This window comes from Gossypium raimondii, chromosome 10 (assembly GCF_025698545.1).
Source record: "Gossypium raimondii isolate GPD5lz chromosome 10, ASM2569854v1, whole genome shotgun sequence".
Classification (NCBI taxonomy): domain Eukaryota; kingdom Viridiplantae; phylum Streptophyta; class Magnoliopsida; order Malvales; family Malvaceae; genus Gossypium; species Gossypium raimondii.
The window spans coordinates 40,110,346-40,119,878 of record NC_068574.1 but is presented as its reverse complement, the minus strand read 5'-3'; the positions used below and the strand labels follow the sequence as shown (position 1 = coordinate 40,119,878).

The window sequence follows — 9,533 nt, the reverse complement described above, 5'->3', positions numbered from 1 at the left end:
TGATGACTCTATGTGTACAATCTACCACCCCGAGTTGCTCAACAACGATGGTTTTCAATCAATAATCTGACCCTGTGGCATGCCAACTATATCCAACTTGGTCCGAACAGCTAATAGGGTAACCAATTTCCTATTCATTATATATAGTTCAATTCACATTCTTCCATTCTTAATTTATCATCAAATCATCATTTTATCATATAACACAACATGCTTCAACTCAATTTCATACCAGTTAACACATATAAATTAAATCATACTATTTTCCATTCTATTTAATTTAATCCCTATCTTGATATTCAATCTTAACCATATCATTTCAGCTTAAATAACCATCAATAACTCACCTCAACACCATATAATGCAAAATGACATGAACATGCAGAAAATAAATAGGTCTCAAATCATAAAAATACAAATCGAATTTCTAAGCTACTCGTCAACGACTTTTGATGTGCCTTTCCCTCTCAATGATTCCGTGTCAATGTTAGATAAAAAAATAAAAAAATAAAGTATTTTCAAATTCAAATTGAAATCAATTACAACATTCAACATATTTTATAATTTATTCAATTTAGTCCCTAAACTTAGGACAAACATAACTTTCGATCTAAAATTCGGATTGAAATTTGATTTCACAATTACTCATTAAGGACCTCTTATTTTCTATTCCTACTAAAATTTCATGATATTTTTTGTTTTATTCAATTTGGCCCCTAATTCTCACCAATTTCATCTAATTTAAGCTTTTCTTAATTTAAGCTTAATTTCTAACAAATTCACACCAATTTCATCTAATTCTCAAAAATGGTAAGTTTCTAAAATTTTAACAGTGTTACAAATTAGTACATTGGCTAGCTAAATCAAGATCCCATAATTCAATTTCCATAAAAATCAAGGAAAAATGGTAAGGACTTACTAGAATTAAAGGCTGAATAGCTTAAAAACCTAAAATGGCATGCTTCCTTGCTATTTTCTTTGTTTTGGTCAGTTCGAGAAGATGATACACTATCTCTTCATCTACCAATTTATGTATATGTACTTAGGTTAATAGTTGATTAGCTTAATTAATCACATTTTGCTTAATTAATCAACACACATCATTATCGTCCACTATCTCTTATTTGTGCATGGTTTAATTTCTATTTTGGACCTTTGGTTAATTCCAATTTAGGTCCCTAATCCATTTCCTAATTAAAAATCTATAGCGATTGGACTTTTAACAATTTAGTCACTATACCCTAATTAACCACAATTTTGGCTAAATTGACTATCCAAATGTTTAATTCATCTTTATAATAAATCTGTAAATATCATTATTTAATATTTACAGACCCAGTTTACGAAAATGGGGTCCCAAAACCATAATTTTTGACACAATTGGAAATTAGGTCGTTACAGTAGTAAAACACATGACATTGTTCCCGTTCACCCCCGAATTTATCTTTTAGGCTTACCTCCTTAGTTCTTCTTCTCTCACATTCCTTATCTCTTCAGAAGATGTGGAATATTTAGTTCAATATTAGTGAGTACAAAAAGCTTCGCAAGTTTTAGTGTATTGTAGAAATGAAAAAAAAATTAAGCTCGAAAATGGTTTTTCCCTTAAGCACATTCTAAGTATTTCACTCTTTTTTTTGTCCAAATGCTTTTAACCTAATCCATTTTTTATCCACCCACTTTGGTTTTAACCCTCACAATGCTTTTGTTCGCTCAAATATTTTTCATTAAGCACATTTTGCATAAGTTCTATGCTCACCATATTGCACCATCTCTTCACTTTTCACTCAAACTCATTTTGAAACCACCAATATGTCTCTACCTAACTATCAATATCCATGGCATGATGTCTATTTCATAATGCAATTAAGGAACAATGATAGGGAAAGGTTTAGCTTTTAATTCAATCTTGTCTTAAGGTTTCAATATGAAAAAAAAAAGGTTCATTAAGGAAGAGCAATTAAGCTCAAACATTGGAACTAGGGGTGCATAGCTTAAAGGTAGGTTCATTTATGCACTTGCTATTCAAAAAAATGCCTTAGGTCATCCCTAAACATTCCCCAAAAAAATTTCTTTCATGCTTTTAGTTATACCAATGAATGATAATTAATTCAAACACCATTTATCTACAAATATCTATAATACTTATCTATCATATGGCACAAAATAAAACATTTTTACAAAGGTAGTTACCTATAGTCTATTATGCAATTTAACTAAGTAAACTAATCAATGTAGTTTAAAAATAACCAAATTATCTCATATCAATCAAATTTTGCATTATTGAAAAAATCAACACCTAATTTACTATTCACAACCAATATTATTAGTATCAACATCATTCAAGCACCATGCAATTCAAAGAAAAACAAATTTTTTTCTTTTGGTATATAAAATAGAAAAAAATAAAATAAAATAAACCAACTAAAAATCTATGTACTCCCCCACACTTCAAACATACATTTTCCTCAATGTAAAACAAATAGATCACAAATAAGGAGACTTTCCTAAATAAGGTCGAATTTGTTATCACACTAGCATCGAGATCACGTGTGCTCCAAGAAAATGTAAAAGTACCTAATAAAGTATAACAACAAAATAACATAAAATATAAATAATGTAAAAATAAGGATAAAGTAACAAAATAGAAATAAGTTTTATATATATAAAGAAAATAAAAAAGAATAAGTAAAACTCCCTCAAATGTCAATGAGATAATCATCATTGAACTCATTCGTATTGTCGTAGTTGTCCCCATCCAAGATGATCATTTTCTCCTTCCCTTTGTTTGCGTAATGTATTTTTATTCAGATTTGTAGAGTGTCTGATGAGTCGCAGATGTTGATCCCTTTTTCTTTCGATCTTGAGCGCACACCACCACTCGGTGCCGAAGTGGGCTACTGTGTTGGAATCGTAAGGTCAACATCAGCGAGAGCATTCCATGATGGAGGTGGTTGCAGCTATGGAGACATCTCCAAACATTTCTCTTGGCGTAGTAGGTCACTATAGGTTTGAGAGTCACCATGCATTGCGTAAGGTACTCGAGTATGCTTTCATGTTCAGGTCTGTACTCTGCGAAGTTTCTAGAGTTGCTTTTTCACACTACACCCTCGGTGGCACAAGTCTCAACTCCTACATGGGTTCTGGGAGTCTGTGGTCTCAAGTGTACTCACTATGCCCTGCTACACTTTTTTGTGCTCCTCAACACAACTTGCATGCTGTTTTGCAAAATTGCTCATAAATGACATCATTAAGGATGCCGTTTGGTTAGCAAGTTAGCTCATTTGGTCATATCTTCACACCCGCTCTTCTACACATTTCCGTAATCAAATGAGGATACAAAATTCCCCTTGTATGCCTCTTAGCGCATCGCCTCATATTGTAATAAATCTGGTTGCCCACATTTAACTTTCTTCCTTGCACAATGGCATACAAAAGTAAAACATGATCATGGGTAACTTCTATGACATTTGCTCAAAATAATTCAATTGATGTACAAGTGTACACAATCATTGAAAAGTAATAAAATAGTAAGAGTTATCGTCTCCACAGGGATTGTTTACGCAAATCAAATATTGCAAAATTAATTACTAACCAAATTGGTCGATGATGAAAATAAATTAAAGTGATGGGTTTTAATTAAAGTAAACTAACCTAAGTATTCTTAAAATTAAATAAAATAAAGAAAGAAATAAGTAGGCAAGTCTTTAAGAGAAATCACAATGGCATGCAAGTGTTAGAATAATTCTCCTTTCTAACTTAGAAATATTTAAATAATGCTAATGATGTTACGAGAAATTCCATGGCAACTTCGCTATTTATTAACCCTGTTTTAATTACAAGTACTTTGGCTCCTCTTGAAGTCTGAAGTTTAACCTCATTTCTGCATATTTCTATGTCTATTACGACTTCAAGGTTACCTTTTTAGGCATCGTCTAAAAATTCATACATACTAAATTATTAAGTTTAGCATATGTTTATGTCAACAACTTGGTATTTTTAATTAGTAGAAAAATAGATTATGTGAGGTAACAGTAATATTCTATACTGAAACAGTTTAATCACATAAATCCTAGGGTTATGAAAGGTAATAAGGTTCACTCGAATTATTAAAACTTTAACCTAATTTTTTCAAAAATAGATTAAACATGCACCATCCAGATATTGTGTCAATTAATTGTAGTTCGATTAGGATTTAAGAATTAATTCAATTTCATCCGTACAATTATAATGCACAAATAAAATAATCATAATTTTAATCTAAATGAATAAACAACCAAGCCACATAACATCATTAACAACATTGATAATCTAATGCTATGGAAATTAAATTAACAAGATTAATAATCTAATTCTATAGAAATTAAATTATTCTAACACTGAAGGAATTAAGCAACTATGATTATATTAAAACCATAAAATTCAGTTGTAAACAAATTTTCTTAAATTGAACAACAAGAAATTAAAAGAGTAAAGGGAAAGAAATGCAAAGTTGTTTCCGTTGGTTCTTCGAGGCACAACTCACTTTGCTCCTCCTTTGTGCTTCACTTATTGCCATAGAAACCAATATAAAATGCATCTATTGTGGCTGAATGGGGCTGCTCAAACCCTTGCAAAACTCTCTTGAAGAATGGAAAAAAGGGAAAAGAGGGAAAAGAGAGACGAATGGATAAATAAGAGGATGATGAAATGAGAGAATGAATGGGGTATTTATACTAGGAGGGGCTAGCTTGATTTTTCTAAAAATAAAATTTCAATCTCCCTTCTATGGTCAGCCACCTTGGGAAGAGGAAGGGAGGTGGATAGCTTTGCTAAAAATATCTACTCCAAGGCTTGATTTAAGGAAGGGAGTTGAACGGTCACTTGAAGAAATTGTTGGGGCTATTTTGTGATTTTTTAATAAGTCTAGGGAGAATTAATTAATTAATCCATGGATGGTTGGGCTTCCCATAGCCAAATTTGGACTCTTTCCTCCTTAACGGATGGTTTGGCTTCAAAGTTAAGTAGCAGGCTTGCCCACTTCCTTGATCAAATTATGAGCTGGGTCAAGTCTGTCCCATAATCCAAAAATTAAATAGTTGATTAATTATCAACCCTCCATTGCATGGTGAGTGTTACAAGAATTTTGCAACATTTGACTGTAAAAAAGGTGACTTTGAATCTGGCTTTTCTCCTTTTGCACCAAACTGTTTTAAATTTAGCAAAAATATGTACGTTTAGCATATAAATAATTAAAAATGGATTTTTTATTATTTTTGTCCATATTAATAATTTTTAATAAAATTAAAAATTACTATAGAAACACTCAATTTACATGAATTACTAGTCAAAAATTCTAAAAAAGTCTATAAATTGAAGTTATCACACCCCGAAAATTAATTCATTGCTCATCCTGAGTAATGGTAACTTACATTAAAACTCAAAGAACCATTTGTTTCAAAAATTCCTTTAAACAAAATCAAATTCCTCCCATAGTTATGGGTTCAACAAAATTATGCTAAAAATAGAATATTTGAAAACATGAAACTTTCAATACATATATCACTCAATTATTTCAAGTATTAATATGCTAACAAAAATATGTACTAAATACCCTCCCTTAACAAATTTGTGCTAAGCACTTCCTAATAAAATTTTATTTCCTTTGATTAAACTAAGCAGAATCCCTAAGTTTAACCGTGCCTTCATATGTTGAGCTTAGTAATTCTTCTCCAGTAATGTGGTTGACATAGTAATCCAAATCAATTAGTATTTCATAAGGTTGTAATGGGGATAGGGTTAAGGTATGGAAACAAGATAGATAGTTTTTAGGCCAAAACCTTAAACGCAACTTACCTCAGAGCTTCCAACTATAATTATCTTCAAGAACACCAATGCTGTTGTGTTTGAGTACTTATGCTCACTTTACATCTCTTTCAATAACCCCTCTCTCTCTTTCTTTCTCTCTCTCTCTCTTTAAGCAACCACTATTGCTTTATTTGAGCATACAATTTAACATTTTGAGCATTCTAGTATTTTTCTCTGACTCTTCAAACTTAATCACAAAAAATATTCTAGGTGCACTGAGCCTAAGATTTAGGAGAAGTAGAGATAAATATTAAAGAAATGATGACTTATTAATGTAAGGTTTAGAAAACAATCAGGCCATATAGCTCAAAGTAATGTTTCAATAGATAATTATTACTAGGGTTAGCTTGAAAGGCTCAAATGGTCCAAACAAAATTTTTCCTAAATTTTTTTTTAAATTACCATGCCTCCTAGGATTTCACCTCAAGGAAGTTACTAAGTCAATTTTAATGACTTAAACTTTCATGCATACTTAAGTTTTCTAAGGAATTAAAATTTTATGGGTTGACTTATACACAATTACTAAGTTTAGAATTTTTGTCATAATTAAGCTAACATATCAATAATTGGATTAAAAGAGTTTTATACATACTAAACTAACATATTTAAGCAAAAGTTAAATTTTTTAGCAATATTTTACTTAATCATAACTTGATGGAAAAAATTAATTTTCGTAAAAAATCCCCGAAAAAAATTATTTATGATCCTCCCACTTAAAGAGAAACAATTTCCTTATTATTTAAAACATAAAATAGAATGGACAAAAATAAAGAAGTTAATGGAAACTGTGCACCAAGTAGGATCCCAGGAAAGGGAAGTGAGTCAAATTTGATTGCTTAAGTACCAAGCCTTTCATTGATAGATCCAATCTTAGACATGCACATAACCATCTGTCGTACCAACCATACTCTTCTAGGAAGTAATCATACTCTTGCCCAGCAAATCAGTCTAACATCTGATTAGGGAAAGAAAACCGTAAATGATCTTTCCTATTGGCCTCATTTAACTTCCTGTAATTCTTACAAATCCTCCAACCTATGACTCAAACATCTAAAATAATCCATCTAATACTTTCTTGTGTCTTTCCAAACCCACAAGTGGCTCTTTTTTTTATTCTTTGTGGACTCAACTAAAATAATGTTAGGTAAAGTCAAAGATAGATCCAAATAATCATATTTCAAATAAAGAGGCAAAATCTTCAGTTCCAATCCAACTGCCTCTTCAATCAACGCCTTTCATTGTGTGTACTCTCGAGATGATAACTTTAATGATTGGAGTGGAACTTCTTGAGTGAATCCCTTCAAATTAACTTCTAACAAAGCTAAACATTCCTTGTCTTCATCATCACTTGGAAAATCCACTAGTAGAATACGTTCTAATGGATCGTCTAGAGAATTGAGTTCCAATTCTGCAGAAGCCAACAGTTCTATCTTGGAAATGGCAGAGCCTTTTTTTACTACATATGAGAATTTAATAGCATTGTAGAAACTACAAGTCTTCTTGTTATCCAAAATTTCCTTAAATTGAGTATCCTACTGCTTCTTTTGTTGCTAGAGTCTTTGAGGATAAGGAGGTAGCGGAATCTTGGCTTGAACTGGACAACTCTTTCGAGGTACTGTTTCTGCATCTAACACAAGTGCTAGATTCTCAAAATTGACTAGTTTAGGGTTTACCTCATTGATTTTTTTAGAATTCAGCTTCCATGGAGCAAGAATTTCAACTATCGGTTGAATTTCCTTTTTATCTTGAGCATCAACAAGCTCGTCTTCAACCTCAACAACCTTAGGGTCCATTCTCTTTCCACTTCGCAAAGTGAGCACTTTGCAAAGTGAGCACTTTGCAATGCTCCTTACCCAAAAATTCTTTGATTTTCGGCATCATTCGACAAAGCTCCTTGGGGTCAACTTCTAAGCTTATTGGCTAGTTGTCCCACTTGGTTTTCTAGATTCCTCAACATTGCTACTTGAACTTGTATCATTGCATCATTTTTCACCATGTATGCTTTCAACAAGTTCTCCAAACTATTGGAAGATTCGGCTTGCTGTGGTTTCTAATCTTGCTAAGTGAACTCTAGCGGTTGATTTGATCTAGTTTGCACATAAGTGTTGTTAGGATCGACTCATTGGTTACTCCATGAGGAATTTGAGTGGTTTTTCCATGAGCGGTTATAGAAGTTGGGCTATGGTCCTGGCCAACTCCTATTTTGATTCTAATTTCCCATTAATAAAAGGACTTTGGGTTTGATTGGAAATTTTCAAACGAGTTTCCATCTCCACAATATACATACGAAATGTTTTCAAATTGACTTGATGGTTATTAAGGCCGTTAGAAGTAAAATTCTTAAGCATTGAGGATATAGAAGATACTTGAGTTACAAGTGAAGTGAAGGTATCAAGTTCATGTACTCCTACTATTTGTCTTCCTAAGGTTGCTCGGTTGGTTGGCCACTGATAGCTATTATTCGCAATTCTTTCAATAATCTCGTAAGCCTCATTGTAAGACTTAGAAAGAATGGTTCCATTTGCTGAAGCATCCACCATCATTCTAGTATGAGCATTAAGACCAATATAGAAAGTATCCATTTGAACGTAATAAGGAATGTCACGATGAGGGCACTTTCGTAATAACTCATTGAACCACTCCCATGCCTCATATAAAGATTTTCATTAAATTGTTGAAATGATGTGATTTCATTTTGGAGTTTGGCATTCGGAGATGGAGAAAATTATTTCATTAAGAAACATTCAACCAACTATTTCCATGTAGTTATAGAATCGGACGGTAAGGGGTTCAACCATGCTCGTGCTCTATCTCTTGAAGAGTATGGAAATAATTTCAGTCTCAAGGTATCTTCTGTAACTCCGATGAATTTGAATGAGTCACTTACTTCCATGAACAAATGAAGATGTGGATTTTCAATAGGCATCCCACTAAATTAACCCACAGTTTGCAACATTTGGAATATGAACGGCTTTGGTTAGAATTATGGTGCCTCAATTTCAGGTCTCACAATACCCGAATTGACCTCGTTGAAGAGAAGAACAACATACTGTTGAATGATGCAATTTCTATCATCAACAACAATGATCAAATTGTGAGCATTATTAGCAAATGCTCCTCCTTGAACATGTTGTAGAGGATCTATTATCACTTGAATAATAGCGAAAACTACTAAAGTAAAAACAAAAGAAAATTGAACCAAATTGTAAGATAATTAATTTCACAAATAATTAAGTAAAATAATAATCCCGAAAAATGGCGCCAAAAACTTGTCTCGAAATAATTCGATTGATGTGCAAGTTTACACAATCGTTGACCAGTAATAAAGTAGTGAGTAAGAGTTTTCGTCTCCGTAGGGACTATTTATGCAAATCAAATATTGCAAAATTAATTACTAAGCAAATTGGTCGATGTTGAAAATAAATTAAAGTGATGAGTTTTAATTAAATTAAACTAACATAAGTATGCTTAAAATTAAATAAAATAAAGAAAGAAATAAGTATGCAAGTCTTTAAGAGAAATTACAATAGCATGCAAGTGTTAGAATAATTCTCCTTCCTAACTTAGAAATATTTAAATAATGTTAATGATGTTACGGGAAAACCCTTGGCAACTCGACTATTTATTAACCCTGTTTTAATTACGAGTATATGCGGACAAGATGTTAAACTTTGGCTTCTCTCGAAGTC

The 9,533-nt window shown here is 32.1% G+C and overlaps 1 non-coding gene across 1 annotated transcript; it reads left to right on the top strand.

Annotated features, from left to right (window-relative positions):
- The first annotated feature begins 8,442 nt into the window (after positions 1-8,442).
- On the top strand, positions 8,443-8,548 carry LOC128034155 (small nucleolar RNA R71). Its single transcript, XR_008190287.1, has one exon. It is a non-coding gene; the product is annotated as a small nucleolar RNA R71 (small nucleolar RNA).
- The last annotated feature ends 985 nt before the right edge of the window (positions 8,549-9,533 follow it).